The sequence below is a fragment of the Oryctolagus cuniculus genome, chromosome 9 (genome assembly GCF_964237555.1).
Source record: "Oryctolagus cuniculus chromosome 9, mOryCun1.1, whole genome shotgun sequence".
NCBI lineage: Eukaryota > Metazoa > Chordata > Mammalia > Lagomorpha > Leporidae > Oryctolagus > Oryctolagus cuniculus.
The window spans coordinates 79,257,316-79,274,928 of NC_091440.1; the positions used below are offsets into that span (position 1 = coordinate 79,257,316).

A 17,613-nucleotide genomic window follows, 5' to 3' on the forward strand; every position below is an offset into this window, starting at 1 on the left:
AACCCTATATAGAAATTCGATAAAAGCAGGGATGAAAAAAGTCATCCAGGTCATTTAGAATTTCAAAACTTTTTTACATTATCTATTCATAATTTCTTTAATGTGCCTGCTGTCTTTTGTGTCCCTATTCCCTCCTGTGACTTCCTTCTCCCTACACCTCTGTTTCCCTTCCTCTCATTGTCCCAACCCATCCTCTAAGGTTCAGCTTTGGAAACACTTCCTCCAAAAGCCCTTCCCAAACTCTTTTATGGTTCTTTGCATTCCACCCCCTCCTTATGTATCTTCAAGCATTTTGCTTTATTATAATTTGTATGTATAGGTGCAGTTTTCCCACATGGATTGGAAACTCCTTGAAAATAAAACTAATGTCTTCATTGAAGATGCTACCATACTTGTAAGTATCTGCTACTTCAGAGGCTCTCATTTGGTGCTGAAAACTTTCACCCAAATGCTCCCAACTTTCCAAAGATGTGCAAAATTCACTTTATGATATAACTAAGGATGCACATTGTTATAACAATGTCTGAAAATGAAAAAGAGTTGAGTAGAAGGTACCACTTAATATCAGGCAAGGTATAATTTGCTGCAAATAAAGAGGCTTGTCATTATCAAAATTGCATCAAAGATCTTAATAATAACTGAAATAAAAATGATCATTTAAGACAAAAATTGCCTTTAATTGCTTTTCCCATTTAGAACAGTGGAAAAATCATTTTTGAGGGTGGATGCATATTATATTTTAGAAAGAATCTTGATGGATAAGGCTGAGGAAATAAGGCAAGTATATTGGTCAGTCAAAGACAGATTTGCCACCTTGAAGAGAAAGAGTAAGTAACTTATGGGGTGGGAAATGGCTTGGAGAAGAGTAGAAATGGAGTTGTGATGGAATGAGGTACATAAATGGACCATGAGCAAGGATAACAAGCGAGGCTGGACCTTTGAGTGTTACCAGGAGAGGACCCTGATGAAAGTGCTTCTATTTATGTTTTCCTTTGGCTTATGAAGAGCAGTAAAAATTAGTGTTCAATGGTGACATTTTTTCCTTTTATGTTACTCTGTCCTCATTTATATAAAGCCTTCAGAAAAGTATGCTGAGGTGGGCATTTGGCCTAGTAGTTAAGTCACTGGTTGAGATACTTACAACCACATGGGGATACCTGGGTTGAGTTCTGCCTGTGGGGCCTTCTGAATGTAGCTTCCTGTCATGCAGATCCTGGGATGCAGCAATAATAGTGCAAGTGATTGGATTGAGTTCATGGTTTCTTTCCTTGGACCTGAACCCAGCTTGGGCCACTTGCAAGCATTTGGGGAGTGAACCAGCATATGGGAGATCTCTTTCTCTTTAATAAGTAAATTTTTGTTAAAGTTTGCTATACAACACCTTTGTTTTTGTAAAATTTGGAAAATAAAAAAGCAGAGCCAGTACCTTTTGTGGAACAAACTGGAATGAGGAAAGTGATCATAGGATGACTATATTTCTACTCTTCTGGTCATACAACTATTGGCTTTCAACCTCTATGTTCCCAACTTATCTACAGGAGGAAGACTACAAATGATATTGCGATGACTCCCTTTCCTGAGAGGTTATGATTAAGCATTACTTGTGGCCTATGGAAGATATTAAGTGGGAGATCAGAGGAAGGATGGAAGGGGGAAGAAGTCTTTTTTTTTTTCCTTGCTCATGGCAGTGTCTTTGGACAATAACTGCAACAAGTAGGCAAATTTGGGCTTCTGGGTTCCTGCTCACACTATGGCTTCAGCAACAGATTTAGCATTACAGAACCTAGAGGGCTCTGTTGTCAGCAGCAGTAGTGGTGGGCATCTTCCAGTCTTTGTGCTCCTGTGGTGGAGGTGGGAATATAGGTGCAAGGTGCTCTGCAGAGTGAAAGCAGCACCTTTGCAATAGCAGCAGTGACTTCATTGGCATTCAGCAGTCTGTATACTACAGAGGCTTGGGCCCTAGGTAACATCATTTCCCCTTTTGTTCTATTCCCAGATAACTAACCTCATATGTTCCATTTTTGTTCTGTTAGCCATGCCAATTTGTTTTGTGACTCATTCCTCACTGTAAAGTCCATCTGTTTGAAAACTTGTGATACTTAATTTTATGTACTTGCCTTTGTCACATAGTGCACAGACATTTATTCAAACATCATTCTAGGTGTGTATGAACTGAAGCAAAGGGGTCTGTTTGAATCTTGAGCCCACTGGCATTCACACTGGAACTTACACTATCAGCTTTGCTGGTTCTTAGATATTTAGACTCAAACTAGAATTACACTATTGGGTTTTTGGGCCTCCAGTCTACTGACTGCAGAAATTGAAACTTCTCAACCTCCGTAACTCCACAAACAAACTCTATAGACGTAATTATATAAAGTGTTATATGTTTTTATATATACATATTTGTATGTGCACACATATACACACACATATAGACCACACAGTTCTATTTCTTTGGAGAATTCTGACTAGTACAGATTTTGATGCTAAGAAATGGGCTGTTGCTGTCACAAATTCCTGAAAGTGTGGATGTGCTTTAAAATGCAATAATGAGAAGATAATGGAGAAATTTTGAGGTGCATGTCAGAAAGAACTTTGATTTCTGTGAACAGAATATTGATAGAAATATGTACATAAAGAATTGCTCTGATTAGGTGTATATAAGAAACATCACTTGGATGTATATAAGGAACAGGAAACTGGAGAAAAGATTATCTTTGCTAAGAAGTGGTAGATAATTGGTTGAATTTTGTTTTAGAGTTTCATGAAAGGTAGAAGTACAAGACCTAAAATGGATATGTAGCTAAGAAGATTTCTAAGCAAAATATTGAAGGTGCTACCTGAGTTTTTCTGACTGCTTTTGGCAAAACTTGAGGGGAGAAAGATGACTTGTTAAGCTAAGAGAAAGCAGAATTTACAGATTTGGAAAATTCACACTATTTCCACATTACAAAAAAATGCAAAAGTGTGTTTGGAAGAGAATACCAAGACTGTCTGGACTATCGTGCAGTAAAGCGATTATAGAACTAAATGTGCAGAATAGAGGCCGGTGCCGCGGCTCACTAGGTTAATCCTCCGCCTAGCGGCCCCGGCACACCGGGTTCTAGTCCCAGTCGGGGCGCCGGATTCTATCCCAGTTGCCCCTCTTCCAGGCCAGCCCTCTGCTGTGGCCAGGGAGTGCAATGGAGGATGGCCCAGGTGCTTGGGCCCTGCACCCCATGGGAGACCAGGAAAAGCACCTGGCTCCTGGCTCCTGCCATCGGATCAGCGCGGTGCGCCGGCCGCAGCGCGCCGGCCGCGGCGGCCATTGGAGGGTGAACCAACGGCAAAGGAAGACCTTTCTCTCTGTCTCTCTCTCTCACTGTCCACTCTGCCTGTCAAAAAATAAATAAATAAATGTGCAGAATAGGCCGGCGCTGCGGCTCACTAGGCTAATCCTCCGCCTTGCGGCGCCGGCACGCTAGGTTCTAGTCCCGGTCGGGGTGCCGGATTCTGTCCCGGTTGCCCCTCTTCTAGGCCAGCTCTCTGCTGTGGCCAGGGAGTGCAGTGGAGGATGGCCCAAGTGCTTGGGCCCTGCACCCCATGGGAGACCAGGAGAAGTACCTGGCTCCTGCCATTGGATCAGCGCGGTGCGCCGGCCGCGGCGGCAGCCATTGGAGGGTGAACCAATGGCAAAGGAAGACCTTTCTCTCTGTCTCTCTCACTGTCCACTCTGCCTGTCAAAAGAAAAAAAAAAAAGCTATATGTGCAGAAATACCTCCATTTTGAACTGAAGGGGGTAGAGATGGGACAAAATTAAGGAAATCTGCCGACTTCTTAGATTCTATCAAACAGAGTGCTAAAGCTCTTTGACTGTGAACATGCTTTACTTTTCAAGAAGAGAAGAACCACCCTGAAGTTCATTTAGACCTCATCAGGGCTGCAACTCCCACTACAGGCCCATGGAGCAGGACTGGATCTTCCTTAGTTTCCTTTTTGGTTGAGGTAGGCAAGGATGCCTCCAATGGGTGTCTCAAAAGGAGAGCAGTCTTCACAGACTCAATGGGGCATAGCTAAGCCAGAGTCATGGGGTTGATAGGGCCACCCCACTGTGTCTGGGAGAAAGAGCATCAAACCAAAGAAGTTTATTCTCTACCCTTAAAATCTAATGGAATTTTCTTTGCTAGGTTTTGGACTTGCTAGAACCTGTCACCTTTTTTTTTTTTGTCTTATTTTTCTCTTTCGGGAATGTCTATACAATGCCTTTCCTGCCATTTTATTTTGAAAATGTATAACTTATCTGGCTTTACAAGTTCATAGCAAGAGAAAATTTTGCTTCAGGATAAATCTACCTCAGTTTTCACTTACATCTTATTTAGATGATAGACAACACTTTGGACTTTAGGCTTTAGAACTGATAATGGAATGAGCTAAGACTTTGGAATTAATGGGAAAGAATGGGAATTCATGTAAGGGCATGAATTTGGTAGGGGCTAGGGAGGAATGCCAAGGGTTGAATTGTATCCTCCCCTCCTGCCCAATTCATATTTTGAAGCCCTACTCCAAATATGATTGTATAAGAAGTCAATAAAAAAATAAGATCATAAGCATGGGTCCTTTATCTGATGAGGTGATGCCCTTAAGGAAGAAGAGACAGCAGCATTCTCCTTCCCCCTGTAAGGACACAGAGAAGGCAGCTGTCTGTATAATCGGGAGCTGAGTCAGTTTCCACCTTAGTTTTGGACCCTCTAGAACTCTCCCAGAGCTGTGAGAAAATCATTCTCTTGCTGAAGTTGTCCAAAGTATGGGATTTTAGTTTGGCAGCCCACGCTGACAAATACAGAAACCTAGACTGGTTTCTATTTTTTGATTGGTTAGCAACGAACATAGAAACAAAAAATAACAGTTCAAGGTCAAACAAAAGTGAGAAAGCAGCTGCAATGTGGGTAATTAAGAAAATGTGCTCTTCTTAGAAATGCAAGAAAATATCAATGGAAAAAAATGGATGGCCCTGGTATCCCATGGTGCGTAAATGGGAGGGTCTGTTTTATTTAGATATTATCTAAATTATGACATTGGAAGTTCAGAAAAGTTTAGGACATTTGAATTATATGTGTTGATTGTAACACAAAGTGACTCTTACCTTTGAGTATGAAAAGAGCATGGAATTCAAAGGAATAACTTCCTTTCATTTATTATAATGATATAACTTCTGATATCAATTAACATTAATTTATTATAATAATGTAACCAGATTTCATATAAGACCTTAGTACAAAAGTATCACTAATTAAATAGAGTGATGACTGGATACTTGTTTTTTAAATCCAGATTTCCAGTTTTTCTTTTTTTTTTTTTATTTATTTGAAAGTCAGAGTTACACAGAGAGAGAGGAAAGGCCGAGAGAGAGAGAGGTCTTCCATCCGCAGGTTTACTCCCCAATTGGCTGCAATGGCCAGAGCTCCGCCGATCCAAAGCCAGGAGCCAGGAGCTTCTTCCAGGTCTCCCATGCGGGTGCAGGGGCCCAAAGACTTGGACCATCTTCTACTGCTTTCCCAGGCCACAGCAGAGAGTTGGATCAGAAGAGAGCAGCGGGTCTTGAACCAGCACCCATATGGGATGCTGGCGCTTCAGGCCAGGGCATTAACTCACGGTGCCACAGTGCCGGCCCAACTGGATACTTTTTTAGACAATGTGAGTAAGTCCTCATATTCTGGGATTGTTGCTCACTTGTATAGTACATTTAATCTCTTCAAGTTTATTGCTCAAAAAGACTGATCTACCACGAACACTCTGATGAACACAAAGATTACAAACTGTGCAAAGTGATATTCAATAGTCGTTTATTCAATGACTTTTCAACTTTCCATTGTCTCAGAAAAAAGAGATTACAAGTATGATGTCACTGTATTTTCCTGTTATCTAAATAAAGTTTCACTCTATATGTCTCTATAACTGACTTTTACAGTGAATAATACTAGGAAATTATATCACTATGATAAATAAAAAGAAACATAAAATGTTATTAATTGCAGCATAGTGGTGGCATCAAAGTGAGTAGTTATAAATGTCTTAAAGTGGAATTAATGGTTAAAGAACCATTTGGATGTAACTGAAAGTAGTGTAGGCTTTTACTTTTATTGAATAAGCTAAATTGAGAGCATTATAAAACTAAAAGAAATTACTTAAAGATAATTGAAATTTTAAGACATAAGTGAAACACAAGCTAACTGACAATGATGGGAGCCTATGAATGAATGGTACAATATAGCAGCATACTTCTGAGAGACTAGAGGAAAACAAATGTAAAAATGCTTTATGTAAGCCATTAAGATGCCTGTCTACATAATACTTCATATTTAGAAATTTGATATTATTTATGAACCCTCTAGTAGCAATGATACCTAAGTCCTGCCTTTTCTATCATTAACACTTTTGATATACCATTTTTTCTTATATATTTCATTGTGCTATATTCAACATACCATAAAAATCCCTTCTAAAATATATAATCCAATAATTTTTAGTATATTCACAAGTTTTTGTACCCATAACCACGATCTAATTCCAGGACATTTATTTATTTGAGAGGCAGAGAGAGAAGGGGAGATAAAGAGCAAGCAAGCAAGCAAGCAAGCACACGCGCTAGTTCACTCCCCAAATGCTCACAATGGTCCTGGCTGGCTGGGGTTGAAGCTGGAAGCTGGGAATGCTATTCAGGTCCCCGACAAGGGTGGCAGGAACCTGATTGCTTGAGCTATGCCTGCTGCCTCCCAGAGGCTGCCTTAGAAGGAAACTGGAGTCTGGATCTGGAGCTGGGCTTTGAACCCAGATACTTGACTATGGGAACTAGCCCACAGAGTCATGGGGTTGATATGGCCACCCCAGTGGGCCTGGAGGACAGAGCATAAAAACCAAAGAGTGGTCTAGAGCATTTTTATCAGCCCCCAAAGAAACCCATACTATTAAATGTCATCATCTCCTCCCCACCCCAGTTCCACTAGCCCTTGATCTACTTGTCTCTACAGTTGTGACATTTCATTCACATGGAGTGATACTTCCTGTGTCTGGCACCTTTCGCTAAGCATGTTGTAGCATGTATCAGCCTTTTATATCATTTATATTCATGTTGCCTTTTCATTTCTGATCTTACTTCTGTATCTCAGCTAATACCTAAATTATGAGAAGCTTCTGGATGCTTTCCCAGTCAAATACTTTCACATACTAGGTTCTAAGCTTTACTTACCTATGGAGACTGGAAATCCACTTAATGTTGTTTGAAGGGTGTTAAGAAACTCCCCCACACAATTTAATTTTCCCATCTTATTGTACCACATTCCTTTTCCTGCTATATTTCTTTAAATCTTATCATTGAAAAATCATACGTAGTCTTATGAAGTGCTTCACTTGAACAAGGATTAGCTCCCCAAATTCATATGGATATTTAACCTCTAAAATCTTATGTTGAAAGTTAATAGGTTAGAACAATTTTTAGGAAAATTGGTTAAGACATTGCTTGGGACACCCACATCCCAGATCAGAGTGCTCGGGTTATAATCCTACTCCACTATAGATACCAACTTTCTGCTAACGCACACCTTTGGGTGCAGTAGGTGATGGCTCAAGTAGTTTGGTCCTTGTCACCCACATGGGAGACCTGGAATGAATTCTGAGTTCCTGGCTTCAGCCTGGTCCAGCCCTAACTTTTGTGGATGTTTGGGGAGTGAAGAGAGGATGGGAGATCTCTGTCAGTCTGTCTTTCTATCTCTCTGTCTTTCAAATAAATAAAACTTCTTTAAAAGTTAACAGCTTAGTGCTAATGGTTACTGAATTAAGGTAGAGGTTTGATTCAGTCATGGTGTCTTGATGGGCGGGCCTTTGGGAAATGATGGGATTGGATTAGGTTGCTAGGGTATTTTTTGCAGTATAAGGAGAAACCATACAAAGGGCAGATGAAGGGAGTGTTCCCCATGTCTCCCTGCCTCCCGGCTTACAATGCTGTCCTCTCTCCTCATGCCTTCTGCCATTGCTATCCTCTAGCCTCACCAGGTACCTAAACCTGCAGAACCACCTGATCTCAGACCGTGCACCCCAAAAACTATAAGTTCAAATAAACCTTCTTTCTTCCTATAACGATTCTCTCTCGGATTTGTAGGGATGAAAATCTGACTAATAAACCCTTTAAAGGTCTATTGAACTATAATTAATTTGTAATTGACTAGCTTATTTCATCGTTGACAGTACACTAATAGTGCTAAATTAACCTATTTAGAAATTATGATTTTTTTAATAGAGGAAAAAATGAGATAAGAATAATTTTGAAGCGAGGCCCATGTTTTGGTATAGGGGGGTAAAGCCACCACCTACAATACCAGCATCCCATATGGGAGTCCATTTGTGTCCTGGCTGCTCCATGTCTGATCCAGCTCATTGCTAATGCACCTGGGAAAGCAGCAGAAGATGGCCCAAGTGCTTGGGCCCTTGCCACCCATGTGGGAGATCCAGATGAAGATCTTGGCTTTGGCCTGACCTGGCCCTGGCCATTGTGGGCCATTTGGGGACCATGGAAGATCTCTCTCTCTCTCTCTCTCTCTCTCTCTCTCTGTGTGTGTGTGTGTGTGTGTCTTTCTGTCTTTTTCTGTAACCCTTAGAATGAAAGTAAAGAAAAGTAAAGTAAAAAAGAAAGACGGAAGGAAGGAAGGAAGGAATATTTTAAGAAGAAAAGAAAGGAATAATTTTGATGTGAAGTGTTTTTCTAAAGCAAAGGTAGCCTATAGCATCAGATGAATGGAACTTATTAGTTTTTAAATTTACTCCATAATAATTTATTTTTTAAAGATTTATTTATTTTACCTGAAAGTCATAGTTACACACAGAGAGAGAGGGAGAGGAAGAGAGAGAGAGAGAAAGAGAGAGGTCTTCCATCTGCTGGTTCACTTCCCAGATGGTCGCAACAGCCAGAGCTCCACCGATCCAAAGCCAGGAGCCAGGAGCCTCGTCCAGGTCTCCCACTTGGGTGCAAGGAATCGGGCCATCCTCTACTGCTTTCCCAGGCTATAGCAGAGAGCTGGATCGAAATTGGAGCAGCCAGGACTCAAACTCAGCGCCCATATGGGATGCCGGCACTTCAGGCGGTGAATTTACCCTCTACGCCACAGTGCAGGCCCCTACCCCACAATAATTTACTGGACCTCTAATTCGATGTTGTCGAGTCCTGTTCTTGGAACCGAAGATAGAAAATGTATCCTGCCTTTAAGGAATCCACAATCTTGAATAGGAGGCAGACACATAATCTAGTCGAATGCAGGGTACTGAGTACTGGGATAAATGTACTGACAAGGTGCTATGAAAGCACAGGATAGCTAAATCAGATTGGAGCATAAAGATTGAGGAAGGCTTCCTGGAGGAAGTAGTGTAAGAAGAATCTATATCCCTAAAACTAACTATGCCATGGCTAGTTGAAGAAAGGAGTAAGATATTAAGAATGGAGAAAGTCCACATAAAGAAGCCCAAAGAGTGCAATCACAGGGAGTATTCAGAAACATCAAACAGAACATTATAGACAAGGGAAAGGGAAGAGAAGGGAGGTGAGGTTAATAGGATGAAATTGCTTCAGCTACTATCAAAACCATATTGCTTACAATGTTCTAGGTACTACCTCAGTGTTTTGCATGCTCTGTCTCATTCAGTGCTCACAACAATCATCATACACGTGGTATTCATATCTTTATCTTACAGATAGAAGTGTAAAGAGGTTAAGTAACTTGTCTACATTCACAAAGCTAGTAAGTGAAGTGTGATGCCAAAGTATAATGATGGGCCCTGAGCAATAGGCTGAGGAATTTGACCTTTATCCTGAAATGATGGGACCCTGAAGAATTTTAAACAGAAAGGTAACCTTACATGAGCAGATTTATTGTTTCAGAAATATAATGATGGTTGACATCAGGTAGCAGAAAGGGTTTGTGTGGTCCAGAGACTGAGAAAATCATAATCCTGGCAAAAAAGCAATGAAGGGTTCAAGTAAGACTGTGATTGTACAATAGGAGAGAAGAAAATAACACAGACGTTTACATATAGAAGTAAAATCAGATTTTCAGTAGATGGGGAGAGAAGACACAGAGTATAGAATGAATGGGATACTAGGTCATTGGATGGATGATTGTGCCTTCAACAAGGGAAATGAGGAGGAAAGAAGGGGTTTTAATTCACATTAAATATGAAGATCTGAGCCACTTTTACTTAGAAATGTCATGTAAAAAACATACATTTTGTGGGTCCAGAGTCCAGCAGTTGTCTGAGCTGGACATAAAGTATTGGAGGCACTGAATCATATGTAAGTGGTAGTTAAAAGAAAGCCGAGAATTCTCACCCAGTGAGAATGTATGGTGGACAGAAGAGCACAGGGCAAAGAAGCAGGCCCTGAGCAGTGTTGGTAGCATCATCGAAGGGGCAATTAGTAGGTTCTGTGTGCAGGAGACAGAACAATGACCAGAGAAGGGAGTGATAATTAGACAAGAGTGGTGTCAGAAATACTAAGTGAGATTTTTAAAGAGGGAATGGAACCATGTCAAGTGCCACATTGTGGTCTAATACGATCAGATCATAAATTGTCATTGAATTTGACAGATCAATGAAGGGAGTCTCAGGGGCTGCAGTCAGATTGCAAACCAGAATAAATGTGAAGTAAGGAAGTCGAGAAGTCTGAGAAGTGTGACTGTGAAGGGAAGGGCAGTCGGGAGAGGAACATGCAAAGGAGGGAAGGAGGACATTTAAGTAGAAGATTTATTCTGATCCCATGTCTACCCATGGGAAACCTATCCTAAGCTATTGTTTTGACCCTTACAACTACAGGCCAAGTAGTCAGAAACTGGCAAACCATTTCTAGAGTTTGCTGTGCCACAGCATCTGAGGAGACCTCTGCTGCCTTTGGAGCATGAAGGATGTGATGAGATGGCATTGTGAGTAAGAAGGAAGCAAAGAGCAGATCACCTTTTGCTTTCCTTGGAGCTAAGCTTAGCTTGTGGAAATTCCTCCATTTCCTGTAGGCTTGGAGTCAACTAGAAAGTAGGCAGTCTGACAAGCCAGGAAGCTGTCTAAGGTGTTTCTAAGCTCCTATGGACCATCTTGCAGACCACTCCAAAGATCTGGTTGTGCTAAAACACCAAAGTCAGAGACCAGGTTAGTTGAGGACTAGACACCAGATCTAACTGAAGAAACCTCCTTACACTCAACAGTTAAGTAACCACAATCTCCACTCTCACTCTACTGCTGTTTCTGGGTGCTTTAATCACCTCCTCTTAACTCTTTTGATGATGGAGGGATGCCCGTTGTAGAGTTATGGGGATGGTTGAAAACATGACACCCAACTCTGGAGAGAAGAGGTGGCATCATTCACCAGCCACACACTTAGCCCCAGAGACCTGGGGAATGTCCAGCAGGACTACACAAGGGTTGCATTCAAGAACAGAGTGAACAATAAGGAGCTGGAGAGGCAGGCTCCTTAGCATCAAGAGGGTGAAGTGGTTCTATTTCCTGTGAGAGGGTAGGATTGACTTGTTTGAAAACCTGCAATTAGGTAGGGAACTGTAAACCTGTTACTCATGGATATGCTGAAACTGTGCCTTATCACATTACCTTAGTAAGGAAGGTTGTTGTCCTGGGGGATCTTACTCTCCAGGGCAGACTAGAGAGGTGAATTTGGAACTAGACCAAGTCAGGTTCCTCTGATTTTACCAGCTATCAAGGCAGCATGTAATATGGAGTCCTAATTTTAGGTCTTAGGTCAGAGAGTAGATGAACTGCAGGCTTCTCAGAGGCTTTCTGGGAGTTAAATGGGAAATGGGGAAGATTTTAGGCATAGAGAGAACACACTGAGGCAGAAAGTGATAAAAAATATATCAATACTTGCATTTGATTGAATATTCACATGAGAGATGCTCAAGTTTAAATTAGAAACAACTGGAAAACTTACTGGTTTGGAATAAATTTAGTTTTTCTGCTTCTGAGCAGTAGCAGGGCTTGTCAAAAAAAGTGTGTGTAGTCATAACAATAAAGTGGGGTTAGATTTCCACAGAGCTGATTGGTGACATGCAATTCCTACTCACCCTGCCCATTGTTAAAAATTGCAGAGGGGCTGTAGAGAAGGTTAGGGTGCTTTCAGGAAGATGCTGAAAACTGTCAAGAAGCCTCCTAGGTGACATTACGTTTGGTGAATTTAACAAGGCCCCCAGTCTGGCCGTCAGCCCTGTCAGTGTCTCAGAGCTGCAAAGCCTCAACAAAGATGATTCATGGCAATCTACTCACAAGATGCTTGAGTAATTTACAGTGTGAGATATTCAATTCTAGTTACTCTAGTATCCCCATCTGGGGTATTCCTTTGCTGAGTTTAGGGTAGCCAGGAAAGCACACTAATAATCAGAATCTTGATTAGGAAGCATTGGAGAGAGATTTCATGACTTGGCAGCAAGGCCAATCAATCATTTCTATTCACTTTCCTACAGTAGGTGTATCTGCATCGTGCTGCATAAACACTGCCCAGTTCTTCCTTAATCCTTTCCTTCTTCATACATCCCACTAACCCAGATTGCAATCCATTTATTTTCCATGATCTTTCTTAGCATGCTGTGATCATCTACAGATCAAATAATATTTCACTTGCCTGTTTCCCTCTCAAGACTGTAATTCATGCATTGCAGGAGAGTAGTGCTGTCATCTTGTGTATCTTGCTTCCATTGCTGATTCTTAGCTATTCTACTCTCATGCAAAAACCCTTCCTTCATGTTCTTCATCAACTATCAAGTGACTTTCTCTTTTTTTTTTTTAACTTTTATTTAATGAATATAAATTTCCAAAGTACGATTTATGGATTACAATGGCTTCCCCCACATACCGTCCCTCCCACCCACTACCCTCCCCTTTCCCACTCCCTCTCCCCTTCCATTCAAGTGACTTTCTCATGTTCGTGACAGCTTTCCGGCCTCTGGGCCTCTGGCTCTACATTCCTCACCATTGTTAGTCTTGGTTTACCCTGGGTAACTTTAATAGCTTAAAAAGCTCTGTGACTAATCAGAGGAAGACCTCACCTTCAATTTCACTTTTAAATTACTTCAACCTACTTCCTTCACCTGCCATGGGCCTGATACTGCTCTTCCAATTCCCACTGCAAGGCATGGGTGAGCTGAGTGAGAGGCTGCCTTGGTGGCAAGGTTGAGATTGAAGGGAGCAGGGGAAAATTGGAAGCCAGATTATACTGTAGGCATGATAGCCTGGGGAAGTGGCCCAGTCACAGCGCTGAAGTAGATGCTACATCAGGGAAACTCTTTGAGGGCCTTAAAATATACTTTGACTGGCTCTTTACCTAGAGTAGTAAGTAATGGATGTATGAATTTGTTCTTCAGTGGTCTTTCAAAGGCTTTTCAGGAGTGGCTGTGTAGCTTAGTATAAACATCCGTGTCCCACTTCGGAGTACTTGGGTTCACTTCCTGGCTCTAGCCCCTGACTCCAGCATCCAGACAATGGAAGACATCAGTGATGGTTCAGGTAGTTGGGTCGCTGCCACTCATGTGGGAGATCTGGATTGCATTCCCATGTCCTGGCTGTGGCCCAGGCCCAGCAGCCTCAGTTGTTTCAAATATTTGGGTTGTGACCAGTGGATAGAAGCATTTTCTCTGTTTCCCTTTTTCTCCTTCTGTTTCTTTCTGTCTCTCAATAAAATTAAAAAACAATTAAAGAACTTTCCTGGATGAGACATACTAAAGACCTAGTATGTGAAATAATGATCAAACCTAGAATAGACCTATTAATCAATTAGTGTTTGTAGATTGATTTTGGGAAAATAATTGTTTATATTCTGCATTAATTTTTCCCAATAAAAAAATAAATAAAACTTTAGGGATAAAATGGTGGTAAATATCTCTGTTGTAGAATATATTCTTTGGAGGCTGGCGCTGTGGCTCACTAGGCTAGTCCTCCGCCTTGCGGCAGCGGCACACCGGGTTCTAGTCCCGGTCGGGGCGCCGGATTCTGTCCCGGTTGCCCCTCTTCCAGGCCAGCTCTCTGCTATAGCTAAGAGTGCAGTGGAGGATGGTCCAAGTGCTTGGGCCCTGCACCCCATGGGAGACCAGGAGAAGCACCTGGCTCCTGCCATCGGATCAGCGCGGTGCGCCGGCTGCGGCGGCCATTGGAGGACGAACCAACGGCAAAAGGAAGACCTTTCTCTCTGTCTCTCTCTCACTGTCCACTCTGCCTGTCAAAAAAAAAAATATATGTATATATTCTTTGGAAAGAAATTTGTTAAAAACTTTGGTAGGATAAAATAAAATCACAAAATATATTTTTTAAAAGATTTATTTATTTACTTGAAAGTCAGAGTTACACACAGAGAGAGAAGGAGAGGCAGAGAGAGAGAGGTCTTCCATCCATTGGTCCATTCCCCAGTGGGCTGCAACGTTTGGCGCTGCGCTGATCCAAAGTCAGGAGCCAGGAGCTTCTTTCAGGTCTCCAGTGCAGGTGCAGGGGCCCAAGCACTTGGACCATCTTCTAGTGCTTTCCCAGGCCATACCAAAAGCTAGATTGGAAGTGGAGCCTCTGAGTCTTGAACCGGTGCCCATATGGGTTGCCAGCACTGCGGGTGGCGGCTTTACCCACTACGCCACAGCGCCAGCCCCAAAATCACAAAATATTAATGTTCTTGCTTTTTAAAAGGGTCATTTGAAAAAAATTAAAAATATAAAATAAAAAGGATTATTTGAAAAAAATTTAAAAATTAAAAAATAAAAAGGGTCATTTGAAAAATAAATGAGGATACATATTGATATTACTTATCAATAATTACATTTATTTTGACATAATACTAATGTACTGCTGAAAGATATTTTCAAAAAAGATAAAATCTTGACTCAGACAGATATAAAGTAGAAATATATTAAAGACATTGCTTAACTCATTGATGGGTGGAGGATACAGGCAGACACTATAGGAATTCAAAAGCAGCAAACAAACATACATTTCTAGATAAGTACCATTTAGATAAATGGGCAAATGAAGAGAAAAGTGCTTTTGCACAAGGGTAGGGTTAATCCCTCCATCAGACAGAGCTCGTTGTACATCTATGCACAAAAATAACTTCACAGTGCAGTAAACTACTTGCAACTTATAAAATTAGTAGAGTTAGAATCAACTAAGCAAAAGTGTGCTATATTAAATAAATAGTTTTCTATGGAAACACATTTTTCTGTCTCAAAGACACTGAAATTTTCATACTCCAAATTAAATGATTTTGCAATAATGAGCTGTTGATATGTATTCAGAAGGAGCCTGGTTGTTGAAGTTCAGGCACCAGCATTGTGTTTAGGGATTGTGGGAAGTTGCTTATTCATATGAAATTGTCTATGCCAAGTCTGAAATCACAAGTAGATCATCTACCGCCTCTTCTGTTCACTGAAATGGTTTATCTTTGTACAGAGTTATCAGTTACTGGAAACGAGGGAATTATAAACCTTCTCTTATTTTGAATAAGGTTTTGGAAAAAGATTTATCAGAAAGAAAACAGAATAAATTAATAGATAAGAGCCAATTTTCTATTATCTTTATATGAAGAAATCCCTAATGGAGTTCAATATAAATGGATATTTAATATATTTCTAAACACTTAGATGCCCTTACCTCTAAGATATCTTTATGGAGAATAACAGTTTTCAGTTATTTTCTTGGGTTTGGTCTCCCAATCAACAATTGAAACATTAAGGTGGGGCTGGCGCTGTGGCGCAGCAGGTTAATGCTCCGGCATCCCATATGAGTGCCGGTTCGAGACCCGGCTGCCCCAATATAGATCCAGCTCTCTGCTGTGGCCTGGGAAAGCAGTAACAGATGGCCCAAGTCCTTGGGCCCCTGCACCCACATGGGAGACCCAGAAAAAGCTCCCGGCTCCTGGCTTTGGATCAGCTCAGTTCTGGCTGTTGCAGCCAATTGAGGAGTGAACCATCGGATGGAAGACCTCTCTCTCTATATATAACTCTCCTCTCTCTGTGCAACTCTGACTTTCAAAATAAATAAATAGATTTTTGTGCGGAGACGAAGACTGTGCGGTTGTGGCCTTGTTGCCTACCTCAACCAGCGGTCAGCCTCTCCGCGTAGAACTCGGGAGTGGGAGCTTCAGAATTGAATCTCTTCTCCCTCCCCATCCTAGTTACAAATCACTTGAAATTTATTAGTGGAACTTTGCTTGAGTGAGATTTTTTTGATCTTCAGCTACAATTTTTGGCTTTGTGAAGAACCTATCATCAAACACATTGGCAAACAATGTTACCAACAAGACAGATTCTCACTCCATGAACTCCCGTGTATTCTTTGGGTATCTCAACACTTGTGGTCAAGAAGTCTGATGTAGAGGCAATCTTCTCGAAGTATGGCATAACTGTGGGCTGCTCTGTTCCCAGGGGGCTTTGCCTTTGTTCAGTATGTTAATAAGAGAAATGCAGGAGCTGCAGTGGCAGGAGAGGATGGCAGAATGATTGCTAGGCAGGTTTTAGATACTAATCTGGCTGCAGAGCCAAAAGTGAACCGAGGAAAAGCAGGTGTGAAAGGATCTGCAGTGGAGATGTACGGCTCCTCTTTTGACTTGCACTAGGACTTTCAGCGGGATTATTATGACAGGATGTACAGCTACCCAGCACGTGTTCCTCCTCCTATTGCTCGGGCTGTAGTGCCCTCTAAATGGCAGCGTGTATCAGGAAACACCTCAAAAAGGGGAAAAAGTAGCTTCAGTTCTAAGAGTGGACAACAAGGATCTTCTTCCAAGTCTGGAAAGTTGAAAGGAGATGACCTCCAGGCCATTAAGAAGGAGTTGACACAGATAAAGCAAAAAATGGATTCTCTGCTGGAAAGCCTGGAAAAAATTGAAAAGGTGCATAGCAAACAAGGAGTAGAAATGAAGAATGCTAAGTCAGAAGAGGAGCAGAGCAGCAGCTCCCTGAAGAAAGATGAGACTAATGTGAAGAGGGAGTCTGAGGGGGGTACAGATGACTCCGCTGAGGAGGAGGACCTGCTGGATGACGATGATAATGAAGATGGGGGATGACCAGCTGGAGTTCATCAAGGATGATGAAAAAGAGGCTGAGGAAGGAGAGGATGACTCTTAAGCACATAGTGGGGTTTAGGAATCTTATCCCATGATTTCTTTACCTAGGCGCTTGTCTAAGATCAAAATTTTCACCAGATCCTCTCCCCTAGTATCTTCAGCACACGCTCACTGTTTGCCCCATCCTTGTCCTTCCCATGTTCATTAATTCCTATTGCCCTGCGCCTAGTCCCATTTCACTTCCTTTGATGCTCCTAGTAGTTTTGTTAAGTCTTGCCCTGTAATTTTTGCTTTTAATTTTGATACCTCTTTATGACTTAACAATAAAAAGGATGTATGGTTTTTATCAGCTATCTCCAAAACAATCTCTTGTTAATGCAGGGAGTACAGTTCTTCCCATTCATGAGTTCAGTAGTTGCTTCCCTAACTGCAAAAGCCATCTCATTTAGTTGAGTAGCACCTACAAGCAGTTTTGAGTTAGAAGTGTGTGTGTTCTACCCCACATAGGAGTGCTATGTGGGGCTGTTCAACACAACTGTAACAATGTATTT

The 17,613-nt window shown here is 41.5% G+C and overlaps 1 pseudogene; it reads left to right on the top strand.

Annotated features, from left to right (window-relative positions):
* The first annotated feature begins 754 nt into the window (after positions 1 to 754).
* On the top strand, positions 755 to 17,257 carry LOC100356591 (heterogeneous nuclear ribonucleoprotein C-like; annotated as a pseudogene).
* The last annotated feature ends 356 nt before the right edge of the window (positions 17,258 to 17,613 follow it).